The sequence below is a fragment of the Aulonocara sp. 'chitande type north' Nkhata Bay genome, linkage group LG1 (genome assembly GCF_057382095.1).
Source record: "Aulonocara sp. 'chitande type north' Nkhata Bay isolate Kocher_YH1m ecotype deep benthic linkage group LG1, A_spYH_male_GT1.1, whole genome shotgun sequence".
NCBI lineage: Eukaryota > Metazoa > Chordata > Actinopteri > Cichliformes > Cichlidae > Aulonocara > Aulonocara sp. 'chitande type north' Nkhata Bay.
In genome coordinates this window covers 7,204,270-7,226,055 of record NC_141344.1, presented here as the reverse complement: position 1 = coordinate 7,226,055, position 21,786 = coordinate 7,204,270, and the positions used below count along the sequence as shown (strand labels likewise).

Sequence of the window (21,786 nt, the reverse complement as noted above, 5' to 3'; positions counted from 1 at the left end):
AAATTAGCTTCAGGAAAAAAAAACTGCATTTATAAATGATTTGTTTGTTAGGGTTTCAATTGAGCTGGGGGAAATGAGGAGATGAAGGAGAGGACATGGCAAAGGTTTTATTGCTTTGTGTCAGAGTAAAGAAAATAAGATTGGAAGCTCATGGGAACTTTGGTTAATGTCACAGATTTGAAATTTGACATTTAAGCTAAAGAAGTGGTGAAAATATGACAACTGGCTTGACCTACGTCCATATACAGTTCAGACACATGGAGTTGTGTTAAAAAACACAAATCCATTAACATTGAAGCACAACACAATCATGCAGTCTAAGCCCAAGAGTTGTGTGATCACATAGCAGCTTGTATTTTATGACAACAGCAGGAAAATAACATTCCTGCAATTGTTTTTTGGCAAAACCTGAGCTTCAGTATATCTTGTGGGTCTTGTGCATCTGGTGTACAATTATGAAGCAGCATCTAAGACATTCTGTTTATTTGAGCCCTGTGCTCCGGGGTGCACCACCTGATTTTTGTGGCGGGGAGGATACAGACCTGCCAAATGCAACCAGCACTGCTGGTACCCTGCTGTGCATGACTTTATTGATGGCTAACTGGGTTGCCAGCTTTTTTTTTTTTGGCTGCCAGATGGGAGCAGTAGGCAATGAGATCACGAGTGACACTGTTGTGTGATATTTTTACAGTAAATGAGCGTTTATATTACAGACAGAATATGTATCATTCTGATGTTAATACAGAATGAGGCAAGGAATATCAAAGAGGAGATAGGAAATTTCAGATATTAATGCAAACTGGTTAAATGGACAAGTTCACTCTGTCATATCTACATGTTGTCACACTAGGCTCCTGCTGTTCTGATCCACATTGTACAGCCAGAAAAATACATATACTTGACACATGGTTAGGTCTAATTCACTCCGTAATGTGGTAATAATAAGATGGTACTTAAATTGTCCAATAACCACTAATAAAATGAAATAATAATTACTGCTAAACTGTAGCATTAATCATGAGACACAGCTGTGCTAATCATCCATCACTGGAAGAGCAACTGTAAAATTGTAAAAATTATTTATTTTTTACTCAAACTTGCATAATAACGTTTTCAGTTATCAGAATTTGTTCTTACACAACTGGGTTCTATGGAATTAATATTGAATTAATATACATTTTCTATAGTCCAGTCCCTCAATGGGAGTGATCATTGATCAATCTATCCGCTTCTCTTTGATATCCTACTAGCAATAATAGCTAGCAGGCTAACTAGTATCAGTAAACTAACACAAACATGGATACATTTTTTTACAAACTCATCAAATGCTGTCTTTCATTCTCCTCTTTTATCCACACAGATAATTATGTTATACTGATCAGATAAATGCTAAAAAGTCATTGGAGCTCCTCTGTGAATGTGCCGGAATTACTGAAGGAAGAAGAGAACAATGGTTAATATCCACATAATTGCAGGGCTAATTAATTATTCTTTTCCAGCATCTGGCCAGAACATGTGTCTACAGCTGGCTTTCAATCTGTCTTGAAAGCATAAATTCATTACATTTAAAACAATGTAAACGGGAAACCAAACAGCACTATATAAAGAAAGGAGACAACATTAATAGTCTGACAGCATTAGAGTGCAGTAGAGGGTGCTAACAGACACAGTCGGTATTGATGTGTTATGTAGGCATACTGATATTATACATCGTCACTTATTCATAGATACTATCATGTAGACATTCATAATATAGCTGTCGAGGCACTGAAAGCTGACCACTGAGTGTAAATGTGACAGCACTGCTGAAAACGTGTGGCAGCTGTAAGTGCTTCACGCCGGCAGAGTCACGCTGTTGATGTTCAGATTAGCGCTGAACTGGGGGCAGCTGATTCTAAAGGCAGAGAGCTGACTCATTAATGTGACCTGCAAGCAGCAGAGATGGATTCCCCTCGCAAGGCTTTGCATGGTCGCAGTACTGCTGTGTTACCCCAGAGACAGGATCAGAGAGCAGGTTTGGAGGGAGGTAAGTACAAATAATGTGCTCTCCTGTGATATTTGGTGGGGGTCTTCCAAAAAATATTCAGTGCAAGTATTTTTTTTTAACTAAATGATATTATAGCGTGATCTGGACATCTTATAAAGACGCTGATGTGACGTTAGGAATGTTAAGCATTTGATCTTCCGTAATTTCCATAAATGTCGATTGGGGCTGGGGTCGGGTTAGTTGCCACTGGTTGAATTGCTACCTCTCCTTGGTCAGGGTGCAGTCACTTCAATGCAGTTGTCAAACATGGATTTTTCAGGGTGGTTTTCCATTTGTACTGTAAAATGCTGGCATCTATTATCTCATTCCAAGTGTTTCCTGTTGTTTCCCCTTGACACCCATTAGTCTGGCAGGTTTTTCTTAAGAAATGTTATGTCTCTGATGATGAAGTTGCTTTTCTTTGCCTCAGTGAAGAAAGCCTGATGAATTCAGGTTATCAGAGAAAAGCTTCAGGCCAGCAATAATTTGACAGTAATCAATCTGAATAATTTTACAAAAGCTTAACTTCTGAAACTTTCAATTAGTTCCGATGCCACGTTCGCTATCCCAGTGGTCTCAGAAACGTTTGGGCGCATCCATATTTATAACAAAACAATGACTGTAAGTGGATTACATCGACGAGCAAGTCTCTGATCATCCAATACACCTGAATGTTATCCGAATGCTGCTTCAGTGGAAAAATGTACCTTTCGTACAAAGGACTTATTATGTTGAGTGTCACAAATTGGCTCAGAATCAGCTGGATAAGTGTTAGTCTTTGTAGTTTTTAAAACATTTATACATCATTAAACTTCTCTATAATTCCAAGATTAACATTAAACTAGTTGGATTTATGATGTGAGTTAAGGATCTAACTGTATATAACAGTAACCATCAAACAAACAGTTTATTGCAGCCAAGGTTTCGTATTAACAGATAGACACATTCAGTGAAGTGGCCAATGTTCATTGAAATAAACACTGATTTTAGAAAGACAAAGAAAATATAAGAAACTTCTGTAATAAATTAAGCCACTTAGCAACTGCAGTTGTGTTATTGAAAACCACTAGTCTTGCTTATCGTGTACCTTGCTGATTAGTGAATTAGCTTTAATAAAGATGAATGTAAGATTGCAAAATGCTCAAGCAAAGCTGAAGATTATAATTATTCTACACAAAAGCAAACCAGCTGATTTGTTTAGTCTAATTTGAAAAAGTTTGGCACTTAAAGAATATTTGTATGTAAGTTGGTTCTGGAATTCAGCATTACATTGATTAAATGCACAGTAGCCTGCATCACAGGCACATGATTTCAGCAGTATTATATTGTAAAGCATTGATGTAATATTTCTATATGGGGAAAAAAGTGCAATTTAAGTAACATCAAATGTTTTTATTTGCAGTTGGGCTCTATGGTTCCCATATAATTTTGCACTATTCACATTCACATGGCTGTCGACAAACAGCACAGAGGATACAGGCAACACCTCCCTGTGGACCTGAGCACGATGTCTGCTCAGAACCCCTGATTGTCCACGCCGTGCTGAATATGCAAGTGGATTAGGCTGCTGTGAAACTATGGTATGAATAACAAAGATGCTTTGACGACACGGGAGCATGCAATCTCTGTTCTGTTATTCATAGATGCTCTGATTATGGTCAAAGGAAATGGTGCAAAAGTAAAACCAGCATAGTTCAAAAAGTAATGGAGATACTAGTGTTTTACATTTCAGACATTCAAGTAGACTCTCTGATCCTGACTTAGAATGACACAGAGTGCAATGATTGCTACTTTGTCAAAATGAATATTATAAAGAAGAAAGGAGATTTGAGCAAAAGGCCTGTCTCTTATTTCTGTTTCTTCCCTTTTTATCAGTCCTTAAATTATTTGTTCTCTGCACAATGTTTTATCCTGTTTTGTTAAAAGGCTCTCTATATAAACTTGAGGTGACATGACCTGAATAACAACTGCTGAGTACAAAGGAAATGAGCTGGATACTATCAGAACAAACAGCAGAGGCAGACACTACCAGCTTGCTCTCTAACATACAAGCCTCTAAAATTACAGCCACCTTCCATCTGCTTTAGAAAATGGCCTCCAACAAAGTACAATCTGAACTGGGTGGCAGGGCTGTTTGGTGCTTGAGGAGAACACCCTGGAACCAAACAGTAACAGATTCGATCTCAGCAACAGCCATCTGTTGTGTTGAAGTGGCCCTGGGCTGCGCACTGAACCCCTACCTGCTATCTTGTCCTGGGCTTCTGTGAATATGAGCACCAGAAAAAAAATATCAAGAAAAATTTTTCTCAATAGGTTAAACACAAGAAATTACACTGAAAGGGGAAGGAAACAATGCTAACATTGAAATAATTAGACATCAGCTGCTTTTATTAAGCTGTTGCTACTGATGTATGGAAGTTTATTAATGACAAAACAATTTAGAACTTATTTGAGTTGTAATTACCTTGACTTCTAAGGAACAGTTTTTTTTAATTGCATAACAAATTGTGTAAGATAACTGTGAGGAATAATTTTGAGCAATGAGCAGCATGTGCTTCGTTTCTAGTTTTGGCTCTTTGTAGGTGCACACCCACTGCATGCAGAACTCCAGTTTCTTGGAACTGATATCGGAGGAAAATGATTGTTGCCTTCTGCTGAATGCCAGACTGTGGTTTTCATCTTTGTAAGCAGTTTCTCAAATCTTTAGTTTTGTATATTTGACATTTTATATTGCTACATCGTATCTCTGTGTATATATACAGACTAAATTGTAAATTGACATGACGCAGGGTGACACGAGGAGGACAGAGGTCTGTTTTAACTTTCTGTGTGTTCTTTTATGCTCTCTTCTAGCACAAACACCTCACAAAAATGATGAATGATAACTGATGATCATCATTAGTAACATAATGTAACTGTAGACTACAAACTGACCAGCTGGTGGTGTGGTGTCTTGTAGAGTAATGTTCTTGGAAAATTACCATGGAACGAATGCATCTTTTTAATGTAATTAATAAAGTCCCCTCAAACTATTTCTATCTGACTAACACATGTATTACCACATTTACAATATTTTGGGGTAACAATGTGAAATACAAGCAAGTGACAGTTTAAAAGAAATAACCAAAGACACTAAATAAAGGCAGATGTTTTCAATCAAAATTCAACATATTTAAAAAACAAAACAAAGACAAATTAAATTGTTTTGTCGTCGCAATACTTTGATTAATAGTTTCTGGTTTGTGAGAGAGAGTGTGAAATGGAAACAATCTCACCATCTGGTAGTCTGTCTCATACCCACATTTTGTTTCTGACTAGTAGTGGGGGGTAGCAATGTTGCTGTTTTTAATCATGGTCTGCAGTATGTATAATGTTAAGCAAGCCCAGTAATTGAGATTTAGTCTCAGTGGATGATGAGAGAGAGAAAGACACACACCAAGGAAAGACAAGCCTCTCACTCAAGCATTATCAAATCGAGAGAAAAAAAATAGTGGACCGAAGCAAAGTAGGTCTTTTTTTCCCATTTAAAAACTTAAGTAAAAACAGTAGACTGAAAAGGATTGGATGGCTAACTAACTATTGTAGATTTAATAACAGGGAAAAAATGGGCCATTCTTGGTTCACAGTTATCAGGAGATTTAATCACAGAGATGAACTACAGTTAAATCTGCATTCAGATTCAGGGGAAAGACATCAATAAATATGGTTTGTAATACACAATGCACATTTGCAGGCAATGCTCCAGCATTAGTACAGCATGTAAAGGTAAAAAAGAAGCAACCATTCCTCAGGTGGCTCAGAATTCCACTGCAAGACAATGATGTGCAAAAAGAGAAATTTTAGTAGGGTTGCGGCCCATAAAACCCCTCAAAAGAAACCACAGGTAATGATGTACAGAGATGCATCATACTCGGATGAGTCATCTGTCACTACATTCTTGACAAGTAGGTGAGTGCATGGATTGCCTTCACAAAAGGATCGCTGTTGATTTTTCCTTTAATTTGTCATCCGTCTGTGTGTGTCAGTCAGTCTTTGTGAGTCAATAAGATGAGACAAAGGTCATTAGCTCCTGGGCTGTGCTATGTCACGGCTGTCACACCAATATGTGTGTTGTGAAATGTTTGAATGCAATATCATTTTGATGCTACACTATGACTCGAGCACACCTGAGATGTGTGGTAATGAAAAAACAAGATGCATGAGGTTCCCTGTGGCACAAACACCAAATGGCTCCTGTTCCTTGGTAATCTCCTCTGATTCTGCCTATTGTTTCCAATACTGCTGTCTGTCTTTGATTTACAACTTCGTCGGGATGATCTACAATGCTCGCGCCACAGCCTTAATGGGAAAACGTTTAATAAAATAGAATGTCTCTGGTGTGTTCCTCTGGTATTGATCTACATTCAGCCTCCCTCTCTGTTTTCATAGAGGCAAAGAGGCACTCTTCTGCAGCCCAAACACTTCAGCGAGGTGATGCAGTGGTGAAGTAGCACTCCTCTAGATTAAAGCACTCGCCTAACATTAATCAGATAACATTTTTTTTATGTTTATGTTTATTTATTATTTTTTTATGCCTGACTCATAACTGTTTCTGCATTGTAAAGGCAAGAGACACATGAAAAGGATGCGGAGGAAGTAGTGGTGATGAAAAAAACAGAAGAAAGAAGCTATTTCCCTCAACATTTACTGCAAGTGGAGGGGGGGGGGGCGCTAGGAACAAGTCATTCTCCAAACCAATCATGAGGGACATTTGGCATTCAAGGCTTGTAAATGGGAATCAAGTATTACAATCTCTCCAGTTTCGCTCGCTGAGACAAACCCACGCCTGTTAACTCTATGCAAATGCAATCACATGCACAGGCAGACAGATGCACCGGCTTCCCTCCTAATGTATGAGCCTATGAAATTGCATCCACCTTCCATCTGTTGGTCGGAGTCTGAATTATAAAATGGCCTCCAACAACAATATTAATCGGCAAAGCCAACTGGAGCATACCGTGTACTTTTTCCACCTTTGTTTCTCCAGAGAGCATTGTTGTTTCATGTTCAGAGTCAGAGTCAGTTCTAGGGTCAGTGAAGATCAGGGAAAAAGCTCTGGGGGTGTTTGCTGATTGAAAAATACTAAAATACACCAAAGGGCTCTTATAAAATGATGATTTTTATAAGAACTAAAGAAATTTAATTATCAAAACCCTTTCAGCGTGCTTTTTATGCCAATACAATTTATTACACTCCAGACTGACCCCTAAATGATGTCACCTATAGGTTCTGAAGCCTCGAGTCTGGTTTTAGGGTTGTAGCCGTGTGGTTTTCTGGCGCCAGAGTGAACATATTTGGATGTAAATAGGGAAGCTTGGGTTCTAAAATAAAAGCTTGATTGGTTATTATATGGCCCAAAACATTAATATTTAATAAAATTTCTTACTGATGATCTAATGTGGACATTGTTATCTTTAGTCAGAATCAAAAGCACATAAATAATGTTTGTTGTCAGTTTACAGTGAATGAAAAACTATCCACCAAAAGCAATATCTTAAAAGGCACACCAGCAGGTATCTGTCATCCAGCACTATTTGTTCTTTCTGGGATCAGGATTAACCAGACTGCAGTTTGGACTCACACCGGGCAGGGAAACAACTTCAGCAATACAGTATTAGCATCACCAGAGGGAAAGAGTCTACATAGTCTACATAGAATAAAAGCACAAAAAACTTTCAGTCACCTGTGATACTATGGTGAAATGAAAAATGGAGTAAATACTTGAGGATTTCACAACTTCACAAGCTTTAAATAAACATGGCTACTTTAAGCCATGATTACATTCTCATTTTTAACACCCCGACAGGCAGCACGGAAAATCAAGGTCGCTACCAGTTCAGTTAAAGGAATTCTGTCCTTTTATTATGAGAACAAATAATATAAAAGTCTAGTGAATGTACAGTTCTTGAGCTGAAAATCTATGGGAATTTTATAAGAGCAAAGATTAAATTGCTGAAAATTTTCAGTAGAAAATCTTTTTTAAACCCTTGGAAGTTTTGTAACACCCGAGTACTCAACATATGCAGCTGTTATCTTTGACATACCCATCAATCATTCCACCTGAAACACACTGTCAGACTTTTATACTGACACTTGTGAGTAACCAAAATCAGTTGTTACCAGAGCCTTGTGATACATGAGCTAAAAGCAGCAACAAATGTCTGCATAATAAGGCAGGGAGGATCTCAAAGGTGTTATTTATTGAGCTTTTAACCATGACACCGTTCGTGTAAACTGAACATTCATGTGGAGTTTGACTTTTGCATGTTGCTTAGTTTGGTATATGCACCAATCTACCTGTTAAATAAAAAAAGCTAGGTGGTTAGCGCTAGGGAATAATTACAGATTGGTTTGAAATGCACAACCTGATGTTCCCCCACTCATTTCATCTCTGTGGTAGTCATACGAAATGAAATGAGCATTCATGCACAGGGAGCCATCCATTAATAAATGTTATTCCATTCATCATTTTCTTCTGCTCATCCAAGTGAGGGTTGTGGGGGTTCTGGAGCTTATCCCAGCTGTCATAGAATGAGAGGCGGGGTACGCACTGGACAGGTCACCAATCTATCACAAGGCTAACACAGACAGACAGATGACAAGCCATGCTTGCATTCACACCTATGGTTAATTAAGAATTGCCACTTAACCTAACCCTATGTATGTCTTTGGACTGTGGGGGGAAACCCAGAGAGGCATGGGGAAACTATAAAAAGACCTCAGTGGACCCAAACCCAAGACATTCTTGTTGTGAAGCAACATTGTTATCCACTAAACGATCACATTAATTATTAACGTTAAAATATTTGTAAAATAAATGTTAAAATTGAAACAAAAATGTTTGAGTGTGCATATGACAGACTGAAACGTCATAAAAACAAGGGCTCTGGTACTTTTCCCCGCCACAGTTTTTACTGGAAAAAATATAAAAACGCTCGCAAATTGTGACAATTTGTCTCAATTACATTAACTGCAGAGAGTGTGAGCTCGAGAATATGATACCGATATAAAAGTGACAGGCAAAATTGACCAAATTACAGTTATATTAAAAATGATTCCCCCTGCATAGAAACGATGGATTCAGCACTAAAGATAAAGCCCGATTTTCCCAGAAACTGCATCTGAAAATCCATTGGACAAGACAACTGGAGGGAGAGAGCGATTGAGAGGGGTCTCACAAAGGGACTTTGGTTCAATAAAAAGTAAAACGAAACACACTGAAAAAAAAACAACCCAAGGATGAAATTCCCATTGATTGTTATCAGTGGTTTCCCGGGGAGTGCTCCTCAGGGGCAAGGATCGGCCTGAACTATGGTCCGATCAGCCAAACAGTTGCCTCTACTAAGTGCTCGTCTCCATGGACCTGCCGATTATTTAGGCTACAAAACTTCAGTGCTTTTTAAAAAGGACACTAACAATGGTTTGATGCTGCATATCGATCATAGTAATCGGGCCTAGACAGCCTCCTTTACCTCTCCCACTGCATACTGTGTGTGTGTTTGAGTTTGTGTGCATCTATGTATATGTGCACAGTCTTCAAATTAAAACTTCTATCATTTAGAGTTAATCGTTTTGCAGTCTTGGGATCACCATATAAGTCCTAAGACATATTTTCTCTCTTACTCTTAATCTATTTTTGTCTGATACTCATTTTTGTAAGGCCCTTTGTAACCACTGACTATGCAAAGTGTTACACAAATAAATATTTCTTGAATCAGACAGAGAATTAAAGAAATAATATTTTTAGACTATTAATCTCTCTGATCGTTAATTCAATATGCTAAGCCATATGGATATACCCGAAATCACAGTTACAATGTTTGACTGTTCTATTTGTTTAAGGGTTTTTGCATATTACAAGTACAACTCCAGCCTTGGGCTTTTGTTGCAGCCTATTATACATTAGGAACTTATTGAGAGATTCATTCATCCAAAGTATAGTACCTTGACTCTTATGTAAAAACAATGATTTGTGAAACCATGGTCATTATTAATTTGCTCTGGAGACTGAATTATTTCCACTTAGTTTCTAAAAGTACACCTCTATGTTGAGTGAAAATAACTGTTTACCATTCTGTTGCTTTTTCTCTGGGTGAGGGCTGTGCTGTTCTGATGCCATGCCAGGGCCATCAGCTCAGAGTATTTTAACATTGCTAATATTCCCAGCCAGGATGCTGTCCCAAGGCTGCCCCCAGACTGTTCCGTGTCACCAGTTTGCCCATCCGGCCCTGGGTGGAAGCTACCTAAGCCTCTGAGTGTCACTGCTCGCTACAGGCTCAGCCAATCTGCAGCAGAGATTTGGCAGGGCTAAACGTCGTGGGAGCATTGGTCCGTGCTCTGAGAGGTATCAACGCTTCGCACATGACTAAGCTCAAGCATTTCTGCCCAAAATGAAAATGACTATAATTAGCATGCCATTTTGCCAAGTGTCATCAGGCTATGATCCTCTCCGGATTCAGCTCCATACTGGAGTTACTCAGCAGTAACTCAGAAGGCAATGGATCTGCACATCAACGAATGTCACATTCAACACTGTATACCTCCATCTGTGCGGGTTAATAAGCAGAGTACATTAACACTGTCAAGTCACAGTTATTGCACCATTAAATTCCTTCAATCTAAAACACAGACCATTTTCAAAGTGCAGCAGTGCCCTTTCAGTGCACCATTCAAATAATCCTAAAATCATTTAGAGAAGTCAGACTGCTTTGTTTTCATAGCAATAAGCACAGACTTGGGTCACTTAGCAGCAGCAGAACAAAGTGCAAACAAAACACTGACAATTTAACACTTTTTAGAGAGGAGCACTATAGAAACCGGGACTCCAGTCTGGTCAAGGCAAACAAAAACGAATTTAATTTCTTCATTTTCATAGACATGAATTGTTCATTTCTAATTTTTTTGTTAGAAACAACAAATAGAATAGAATAGCACTTTATGTTCATTGTACATGTACAAGAAAATTGTGGATGCGCCACACCAATTGTGCCGGAATAAAATATAAATACTAGAAAGCAGGAATAATAAATAAATAGCATAAGGGAGAAATATATACAATCAAGAGTCATATACACAAAAATAAAAAGGCACACATTAGAGAACAAGTTGCAAAGTTCTTAGAAGTAGTGCAAAGAAAAGACTTGATCTTTGAAACCAGTGTAGAGAATGAGACTCCTCAGAGGGATTCCTCAAAACGTGAAAATGTGAAAAACTGACAGCCATTTAACCCAAACTATGATCTTTATCTAGATGTATCTCAGCTATTTTACAGCCAGACTGGGTAGTTTCATTTCTCAAATGTAATTAAGTAGTTTTTTTGATGCATAAACTGAATCATATTCATCTGAATGAAAAAAAGAGAGAAATTACTGTCCAGCAACATATTCCAAAAACTACAGAAAAAATGTGTTGCAGTATCCTATTTGAGGCACCCAGCTAAAAATTTTTCCATTTACCCCCCATTAAAGTTCTGTTTGGTGTTTCCAAAAGCTCATATCAAATCTCACTCATAACAGTTAAACTCTGCCTTTTTGCAGTTTAGCCACCCAGTATTGCAGGTTTTATTTCCAACAATAAAAGTGGTGAGAATGGTGAGAATTAATCAAAACATTGTTAAGGAAAAGGAGTGTTTTTTGACATAACTTTAAAGCTACCTCTAAGGTGCTTTGAGGAGAGGAAAAAGTCTTAAAAGGTCAAAGCGCTAGCAGCGCGTGTGGTACTTGGAAATGTCTACAACATTTTGGCTATATCAACATGTTTCAGCTTGGGCCTTCATTTCAGTGGTCCTAAAAGTCACAGTGAATCACAACATTAAAGGTAAATGGAGAAAAAGATAATAACAGCTAAAAAATGGTATCATTCTCTCTAACCCTGAAGGGAACTGCAGTGTTGGGTGGTAATTTGATTCATGCTCGTCACAATCAAGGCCCATTTTCTAAAAGCCATTCTTAATACAAAAACATTGATCTTTAAGTTAACAGCTTTTCCAGGTAGAAGAATACAAAAAAAACTCCTGCTGTTATTCAGTTTTTCCTTCAGTAGAAATCTAATTTCAGAACTGATTGAGGAAATTCCACAGCAGAGTTTCTGAAACACTTGAGTCAAAATAAAATAATGTGATCGATTACAGAGACCGTCTGTTACCGGTGTGAACAAGGAGAATAATAGATGAGAAAAATCCAAAGCGCTTTTTTTTTTTCTTTTTAAGGATTGCATGTGTTAGACAGGAAAGGGAAGCTTGAAAGAATGCTGCGCATAAATAAATCAACAAAACATTAAAAGAGAAGAGAGCATTTAAAATTTAAATAGAGACAGGAAATCTCTTTAAACCTACAAAATCAATCACACTGGCTCTAATCACAGGTATGTTTTACAAAGTTCAAGCCTACTGTGTATATAAAACTAGATCGTGGAGGCCAATCTTTCCGTTCATGACCACAGCACAACCTTTGCATGATACATAAGACTTGCTGTTGTCAGCAGATATAGTTTAGCGTTTCTCAGCACCCCCAATGTCCTGCTGATTACGATAATGTTTAATCAAATAAGTGATTGTATAGTGCTGGATTTTATCCAGAAAGCCCATACTGCATGCAAATGTGGCAGACCTTTAGCAGAGAGACATGCAGTTTGCTTAAAGAACATCCCATCTGGATGCACAGGCATAATTATAGGAAGGAGATTTATTAGGTTTTATTTAAAATTGCCATCTGCAGACTTAGATAAAATCTTAAATAGTCTGACTGTGGGAGACTAATATATAATATAATACATAAGTTCCTATGGAATAATTGCACACAAGAAAAGCAGGTAAAGGCGGGATAAAACAGGACAGAATATATGTAATTAGAAATAAAGGATATAGTACAGAATATATCAAAATAGGACAGATTATAATTTAGAAAAAATACAAAAGAGCAGGGCAGGATTTAATGGAATAGGATGCAAAACAATAGGATATAGGATAATGGAATACATGCAAATAGGAATAAAACAAAGGACAGGACAGCAGGTCAGATAGGGCTAGGCTACACTAGGCTGCACTAGGGTAGTAGGATAAAATGAAAGAAGAGGCCATACATGTTTACGAGTTTGGATTATAAAGACAAGATAAAATATGAAAAGCTATGCCATAATGAGAAATAATATGGATAGTAAAAAAGGTAGGTAAGTACACAATATATGCAAAATGATAACAGATAGGACCTAGTACAGATGGAAAAGCACAGTAGGATAGGACACAGAATGGACGAGAAAATAGTAATGTAGATAAGATGTAGGACATAAGCTGATAGGAGAGATGTAAGAATACAAGACAAAATAAGACCGATAAAAGGTAAGAAAAACATACTTTATTCATTATCAGTATGCTGGTCAAAGTAAAATATAGGTCATGATATAGGAAACAGGCACAGAAAGGGGAGGACAAAATACTGTGTGGGATACGACATGATATTTTAACAGAAAATAGAATGTCGTAGAAAAGTATATGATCCCATAAAAGATAAGACTATAACATAGGATTTGATACAGAGTAGATGATATTGTTAAGATAAGAAATGTTACAGGCTAGATAATAATATAGAGTAAGAAATTTGATAGAATTTAAAGACAGAATAAGATAATGAAATCTAATCCCGATGATTAAGGACTGATATTGATAACACCCTGGTAACTACCAATTATCTATTCTACTTATAGGTCAGTTTCTTTATTGATTCTCTTATTGATTCCCGATCAATTTTCTGTTTGAAAAAGCAAGACTACTAAGATTTTTAGCATTGATGAAAAAGTTTAATTATCTCTGGCGCTGAAAACGATCTTGAAAAAAGGCTTGGATGTGACTCACATGTGCTAAAGCTCCGGTGCCTTGAGTTTGACACGATTGTTTTGTTGTTGTAAAATGAGCTGGAGAAACTGGAAATCCAAGTGAAAGGGAAGACTAGGGAGATTAAGATTCCAACTCAAAGATGGAATAGGAAAGTATACTGGATACAGAACAGATTAAAGACTATAGACCAGGTTAGTACATAATGAAGGACTTAATAAGCTTTTAAAAAGATAAGGAAGGAAAAGATACAGATACAGGAGTAAGAACTGGGATCAAAAAAGACAGGGCAGGGCAAGATTTCAGTGTCATAAAGAAAAATAAACAGACATGTGATCCTGCCACTGTAACATAAAGCTAAACATTTTAAATTCCACCCTGTAGATTTCTGCCCTCTACAACTGTCTCCTCTTTATAATTCACCTACTTATCTGCACTCCATCTTCATGTTAACAAGACACCCTGTCCTACTTTCGACAACCTTTCTGATGAAGTGGCTTTGAAAAACAATTCTCCCGGTTATCTTATCTTCTATGTCAAACCCATTCATTACTACAATATGGAGACGAAAGCAAAGGAAGGCAAAGGAAAGACGCAACATTACAGGGAAGGAAAATTTAGAGGTGGAGAGAAAGTGAGTGCAGACATATTGTGTGCTGAGCTGCATTTAAGGGGCTTTGATTATAGATTATGATGCCATCTGTTCAGAATGCTGGTCACACTGTACATGATAGGCAGCATATTTGATATCAGCTGTGTGCACCTCCTGTTGCTGCTCCTGTTCACCTCAGGCAACAATGAATACAGACACCTCTCTGAAGGCCACTGTGGGATAACTCTAGCCCTGGCATAGAGTTGATGGTGCTGGGCTTACAGCATGAGGAGTGGATTAAATGTTCTGCACACGTCCTTCATGGAGCTAGACTCCTCCAATTTCAGGATATGATAAATCTGCAGCTGAGGGGCATCTCTCCTGGAGAATTCAATTAGGTAAGAAAAGAGAAGAGGATCACAGCGATATTAGAGAGCTGAGTGGAGAGCTCCTCAGCCCTCCCAGTAATGAACCGCTCCGTTTCTCCACCGTGACTAGATTGATTTGACTAGCTGAGCTCAGAGTTCATCCTCGTCTTAAAGCAATTCAGAAAAAAAGGCTTGGTGTCATTGTGGAGGGGAGAGGTTCGAAATTTAGAAATGGACTGAAATATGAGTAAAGCTTGTGGATGGAGGACTGAAGTCTCTGCTTACTCCAGACACCTGCCAACATGTTGAGATAACTTTCGAGGGAACTTTATGATCCTCTCCAATTCGAGCTAGACTTGAAAAGCCTCACAATTATTAGTTTAAAGTAGCCTGAATGATCTGTCTCTGATTCCAGTCTATGCAAATAAAATGTATCTATGAATATTTCATATTAACGGCTACTAAATAAATATCTGCCTTAAGTCACAGCCCTGAAATGTTTCCCTTTTGTGATGACCCATCCCTGTATCCTGGTTTCATCTATACATTCTGCTCATGTCTACATTCTCCATCGAAAGTTGAGATCAGTTTGCAGTTGTGAAAGTGAGTCTCAAGGATGTACCTAATTGTGTGGTTATAAATAGGATAATTAGCTTAAATAGGATCTGATAAGAATCTCTATAACGACATTACGTGACAAAGGTGCGACCATTATGATAATTATGAAACAGAGAAATTAACTGGGTTAAATGTGTCTGTCTTTCACTCTTGTGATATCCATTCGCTTCTACACAGCATAGTATGTCATTCATAAGCAATATCTAATACCTAGATTTGCAGACTTTTTTGCATTGTTCACAAAGAAATCACAGTCGGATTGCAGAGAAAATCAAATTCCCAAATGCATTCAAGCCATTACCATTATCTGTTACTTAAAGCTTTGCTGCACAGCTAAAATTAAAGTATTCTTCAACATTCCACAACTTTATCCATTAGTTCTTAAATGCAAAAGCCCCATTTTGGTAAATTCTGGGCATTTAGGGACTTGAAAGCTATGAACAGAGTCTCACCTGCATTATCCAAGCAGTCCCCATCAGCTGGGGAAAAAAACTATAATTTGAGTTGAGACACACTTCACTGCACTCCATCACAGCCTCTCTCTATCTTCCAGTTTATAGTTTACAGTAAAAATATCCTTTCACTTCTCTGTTCATTTTCCTTTCTTTATCTTGCAGTTCTTTTATCTTTAGTCGGTGACCACCTATTGCTGATGTTGTCCTGTTCGTGATTGACTGTTACATTTGTGATTTGAAAAATAATCCTTCTTTAATTGTTCAATGCATAAAGAATGAAATAGCAGCTATATGCATAAAGTGCCAATTAGAACTGTGGGTTAATGTTAAAATAGGAGATAAGGGTAACGCATTCCAGCAAAATCATACCCCATCCCCACCCCCAAACCACCACACACACACACACACACACACACACACACACACACCTCTTTCTAGAAGAAAACTTGAGCACAAAAAAATAAATTATTGGACCAACTTTTGCATGCCTTATGGGTGGTGGTAAGTCTGACAACATTACCACATACTTCCAGCAACAGCGCTGACATGGAACAATCTAGCAGTAAACTCAAAGCTATCATTAAATGCAAATTTCAGCATTTTGACTGAGACTGCCAAGAAGTTTAACACACAATAGAAATGACTTCTGCTCATTTTATCCCTTACTTACTAAACAGCAAATGTTTAGTAAGTAAGAGAAGAGTATATACCTCTTATGATCAAGGCACTGAAGTGCTACGAGAATTTGCCAGAATTGTCGAAAAGCGGTTGGAATCTGAATATTTATAAGAGGAATTTTACGCCCACTGCAGGTGCAATCTATCTCCCAAAGAGCCCTACACCCATAAATAGTGAACAATAAAGGTAATATATGTTTCTGCATTATAGATACTAGTCTGCTCAACCCACGTGTGTCGAGGAGTTTCTTCACATCTCATGAATCTATATTTTCAGCACTACAGCAGTGGTATTTTCTACAACTACAACGTCTTACTGAAAGACTGGCAGTATTGTGATAGCTATTTAAGCAGAATGATGTGCATACATACAACATGAGCACTGACAAACCGCAAGCTGCCAAAACTGTATGATCCATTGCATTAAATGCAAATTTCAGTGTAGAAACTCTGTAAACTCTCACTTTCAACCTACACAATGCAAGTCATGTAATTTCTTCAACATAATCATGGCGTTTAGTTTAATTATATTGTAAGTAAAAATCCTTCATATCTCTCAGTCTGTGCATTCACATTACTGCTGTCAAGAGTCAGTCCTTACGGAGTTTTCAGAAATGTACTTGCTATGCCAGTCTACTACTGTTGTCATGGTGAAACATGTTGGTGTCAGCTCTTGCTTTTGATACTTTTCCCTTTTGCTAAGAAGTGACATGATCAACCCAACATGTGAGCTTCAGGGAGATTTTTTTTAAACACATCAAACTCGAAGGTTTTTGTGCACCTATTTAGTTTTTTCAGAAACCTGAAAAAATAATTTACCAAAAACTGAGCTTTTACTCTTTTCTTACCCTTTTCCTCTGAAACTGATCTTCACTCATTTTGGTGCATTGTGCATAAAATCCCACATCAGTCATCAGCATCATCATCAGTTACTGCTTTGTTTATTAATTTTTTCTTTAAAAAAAAACATGAGGGTAGAGCGATAGAAGATGAAATGCTGATAGAAGAAAGAAGTCTGAAGGGTTAATTTTATGCCAGGTTCTGACTGCAAAATAACATGACCTGAAAGGTATATGGTGTCAGCACTGAAAATGGGCATCAGGTACAATAATTGCTTTACCAGTTCAGCATCTTAAGCTTAAGCACATTTTTAAAAAAAATTGTTGTACTCGTGCCTAAGGCATGCCTTAGCCCTCTTGAATTATAGGTGTTACTGGTGAGAAATACACACCAATGGACAGGACATACAAAAAGTAGGAGCATAGCACAGGACATACCTCATTGAAACACAAATAATTGTGTTTTTTCACATTTATCCACAGAAAGCTTCATCTTTTCCAGTTGTTGTAGCAATCTCTCCCCACAAGCTCTTACCATATATAAAAATTGGATGATAGCGATGCCTGTAGAGATGGAGCTGCACACACATTTGTGACATCAGGGCATCTATTTTGTATATTTGACTCTCAGCCCATGCCAAGTTATAAGATTTCAGATGTATACAACTTGCTGAAAAGACACCAAAGCACACTGCACACAAGTAATAATTATAAAATGTTTTGATTTTTGCAGTATTTCATCCAAAAGATTTGGATGAAGTACTTCTCCTGTCCTAAATGACAACTTACACAATGTCTGATTGACAGAGTGCTTCCCTGCACTGGTCAAATGAAAGACTCTGCTGGTTTGCCCCATGGATGGACCCACAATTTTCTGTGACAAGTGTTGAAATCTGTGGACCCATCTACAATGCTGCCCAAAGGAGTGTTAACAGCCATTCTTTCTTGTCTCCAATTGTTTAACTCCTAGACTCTTTTTGGTGACGTCACATTGTAAAAGAAGCCAAACTGTGACTGGGTGTCTCTTCAGTCAACTCGAGTTTTTGACAACTCTATACTGTAACATATTGAGAAAAATATGCTGTCTAAAACTACATTAGAGAATTACATTATACTGAATTAGGCACAAAGTACAAGGAATGAAAGTCAGAGTAATTCTGAGAAATGACCGGACTATAATCACAATAATACAACAAAGATTTCAGCATAAACACAGCATATGGGTGTATATCTGTCACGGTCCTGGGTCGGGTCGACCCAGCATTTTGAGTTTCTTATGTTTTGGTTTATTTTTGCATTATGGATTGGTTATTCTCTGGTGATACTGTTTTGATTACAATTATATTCTGATTCTTTAGTTATCTGATGATGATGATGTTGATGACGATGATGATTATGTCTGGTTTAGGTTTTGTTATCTTGCCCTTATGTTTGGTTTAGGTTGCCTGTGCTTGGTCTTCTCTGCCCGTATGTCCCTCTGTTTGTCCATGACGTCATTATGCCTGTTTACGAGTCTGTCTCTGTCTGGCGTGTGCTTCCTGTCTTATTTTGTAGGTCTGTGTCCTTTGTCAGTGCGTTCAGCTTTGTGCTCTCCCTGTCTCGTCAGTGTAATCAACGTCAGCCGTGTCTCCCAGCTGTTTCCTCTTTGCTCCGTTCACCTCTTGTATTTAGTGTCTGTGTCTTCCCCTACTCGGTGTCGCATCGTTAACGTCTGTTCACCCTCACTTGCTGCGTGTTTAGGATTTCCAGTCCTCCTGCATCTCTGTTTAGAGTTTTGTTTGCTTTTGTGAGTTTTATTTTATCTTGATGTTCTGCTCCAGCAATAAAGCTGCATTTTCTGTCTAAACCTCGTGTCCTGAGAATCCTGCATTTTGGGTCCACCACTCCTGCCTGCCTGCCACACAGCCGACCATGACAATATCAACTGAAGTGCATAAAATTGGACACCAATTTGAAAATGGCACAAGACCATATAACAGTGTTAGAAGCCACAGGGCCAAACAGAGTTGTTTCCTGCAAATACCAGGAATCAAGCCTGAGGGAAATCAAAGCAAAAGGTTAAGTTGAATCATGTGTGTGACACTTCTCCACCTGAGTCCTTCTGCTAATTAGAGCTCCAGATAGATTAGCATTTCCATGTTGACGAAGGACTGTGATGGGAGGACTTCACACCTGCAGCAAAGAAGCGACGCTCACAGCTGGAATTAGACTGAGCTATGGTGATATTTAGCCAGGTGTCAAAATAACAACCCTGTTTCTACACATAGCAACTGGTTAACTGGGCCCAGAATGAGGGAAGGTGTCTTGTTTTAGTGAATAAAAGGACAAGGAAGTGTAGGAAGAGAGGCAGCACAGTGCAATCATCACCTAAACTTAAAAAAGAAGATCAACGATTTTTTTGTATTCAAAGGTTTGGGTTATTTAAAGTTTCACCTTAAAAAGAGATTATCAAGATTAGAGGTCCATCCAGATTTGATCAGACCAATTCTTTTTTCCCCAAAAAGTAGTCTGTTTCAGTATGGCCAATTCATATAACATATGTTTACATTAAACAATGGATAAGCTGCTCCTTAATCACTAAATGTTCCTGCAATGGGTCCTATACTACCATAAAAGTTCATACAGATCACTAATACTATAAAACTGCCATCAATATTCTATTACAGATTTTTGTGTCTTTTTTATTATTGATTTTGATTCTGGTAATGTTGAAAAAGATTATTTCCCTTCAAAAACAGTTAAAGTTGCATGCACAGCAGACTGAAAGATCAACAATACAATTTCCACCAGCCTTAGAAGCAGTTTGGCAGTCCAAAAATGGAACAAATTATTAAGTAATGTACTTTTAAATTAATTGCAGGCTTGTAGCAAAAAAGAAAGAAAAAATGCTGAAATTATTGTCTACTCTATAATTGACTGGTGGCAGTAGAGCCATGAGTTAATTAGCTTAGTGAAAAAAAGAGTGGAATCAAGGGGAAATGTGTACATCTAAAAGAAACTGTCTATTATTACAGGTGCAAGAGTGGTTTTTAATCCACAAAGCAAAGATCCATTTCTTCAACAACAGGAAGGTGTTTCATTTATATTCACGTCATGTATATTGCTACAATGCTGGGTATTCATTTTAAACATTGATGATGTTTCAAATTATGAGGTCGCCATATGCACATGTATTTTGCTAATCTCAGCTCAAGATGCTCCGCCTTTCCACAGATTAAATCTCTTCTTTGCAAGGGAGCAGGCAATCAGAAGGTTTGCTTAAAGAAAAGAGGAAGGGCGCTAGTTTCATGTCTTGTTTCATTAAGTGTTAGAACTGGGGGGCTGCACAATCTCAATTCCTATTTTGAACTGTGAATCATGCTTCTAAAAAAATTGTAAAAATAAAAATAATGGATAATTTTTTTCAATTTAAATTTAAACCAAAATGCTTGTTTTTTTAATCAGAACTTTAAAAAACATTTATTGGTGTGCAACAATAATATATCAAATCTCTCAGAACTGCCCCAGTAATCCTTAGCACTTATCATTGAGGCTGACACATGCACAGGCTCCGTCTTAATATCTCAAACTGAACTACAAAATAGATGTGCTTGACACTGTTGATGTTTGACTGAAGAATTCCATCATTATCACCCAATACACAATGAATAAAAAAAAAAAAAAAGCAACACCTATACAATTTCAACTCTCTGGGTGAATCAATAAACATCACCTTTTTCAGCTTTAGTGAAATCTGAGTACAAAGGGAAGTCTTAGAGGTTTCTTGTTAACTTTCTCCCAAATTTGTCTTCTTGTTTTCTGACTGAGATGTGAAGTGTGATAACATCTAGTCCTCACATACTACAAATCTCTCACAAGTCTGCAATGTCAGCCAATTACCTCTAGAAGAAGAGATGGAACTAAGGAGAGACGAGGCTCAAGGTTGTTGAATATTTGATTTGTTTGCTATTTTCCTTCCTGCTTCCTTTTAAGACGAAATCTCTCTCTCTCTCTCTCCCTCACACACACACACACACACACACACACACGGACACATGCGTACACATACTGTTTTACAAAAATACACACTTAGTATTTTATCAAAATGAGGGTTCGTGAGCCCAATTCTAATCTGTCCACCCAGACAAGGTAACTTAAGGACTCGTTTCATCAGTCTACCTCCAGACATGAAGCCTTGGCAGTCTCCTGTCACCTCTGTGTGCTTGTTTTACAACTGGTACTGAACATGCCATGAGTGATACAAATGCATGTATTACTGAACAGGGGACAATGTGTCAGGGGAGCCCAATTCAGAGTCTATGAATGTTAAACTTCTAGGTGTAAAGTCACAAAACAAACAAGCAAA

The 21,786-nt window shown here is 37.8% G+C and overlaps 1 protein-coding gene across 3 annotated transcripts in view; it reads right to left on the bottom strand.

Moving 5' to 3' along the window:
• Positions 1-21,786, bottom strand: part of ntrk3b (neurotrophic tyrosine kinase, receptor, type 3b) — a 229,631-nt gene that overhangs the window by 190,409 nt on the left and 17,436 nt on the right. The gene's annotated exons all lie outside the window — the stretch shown is intronic.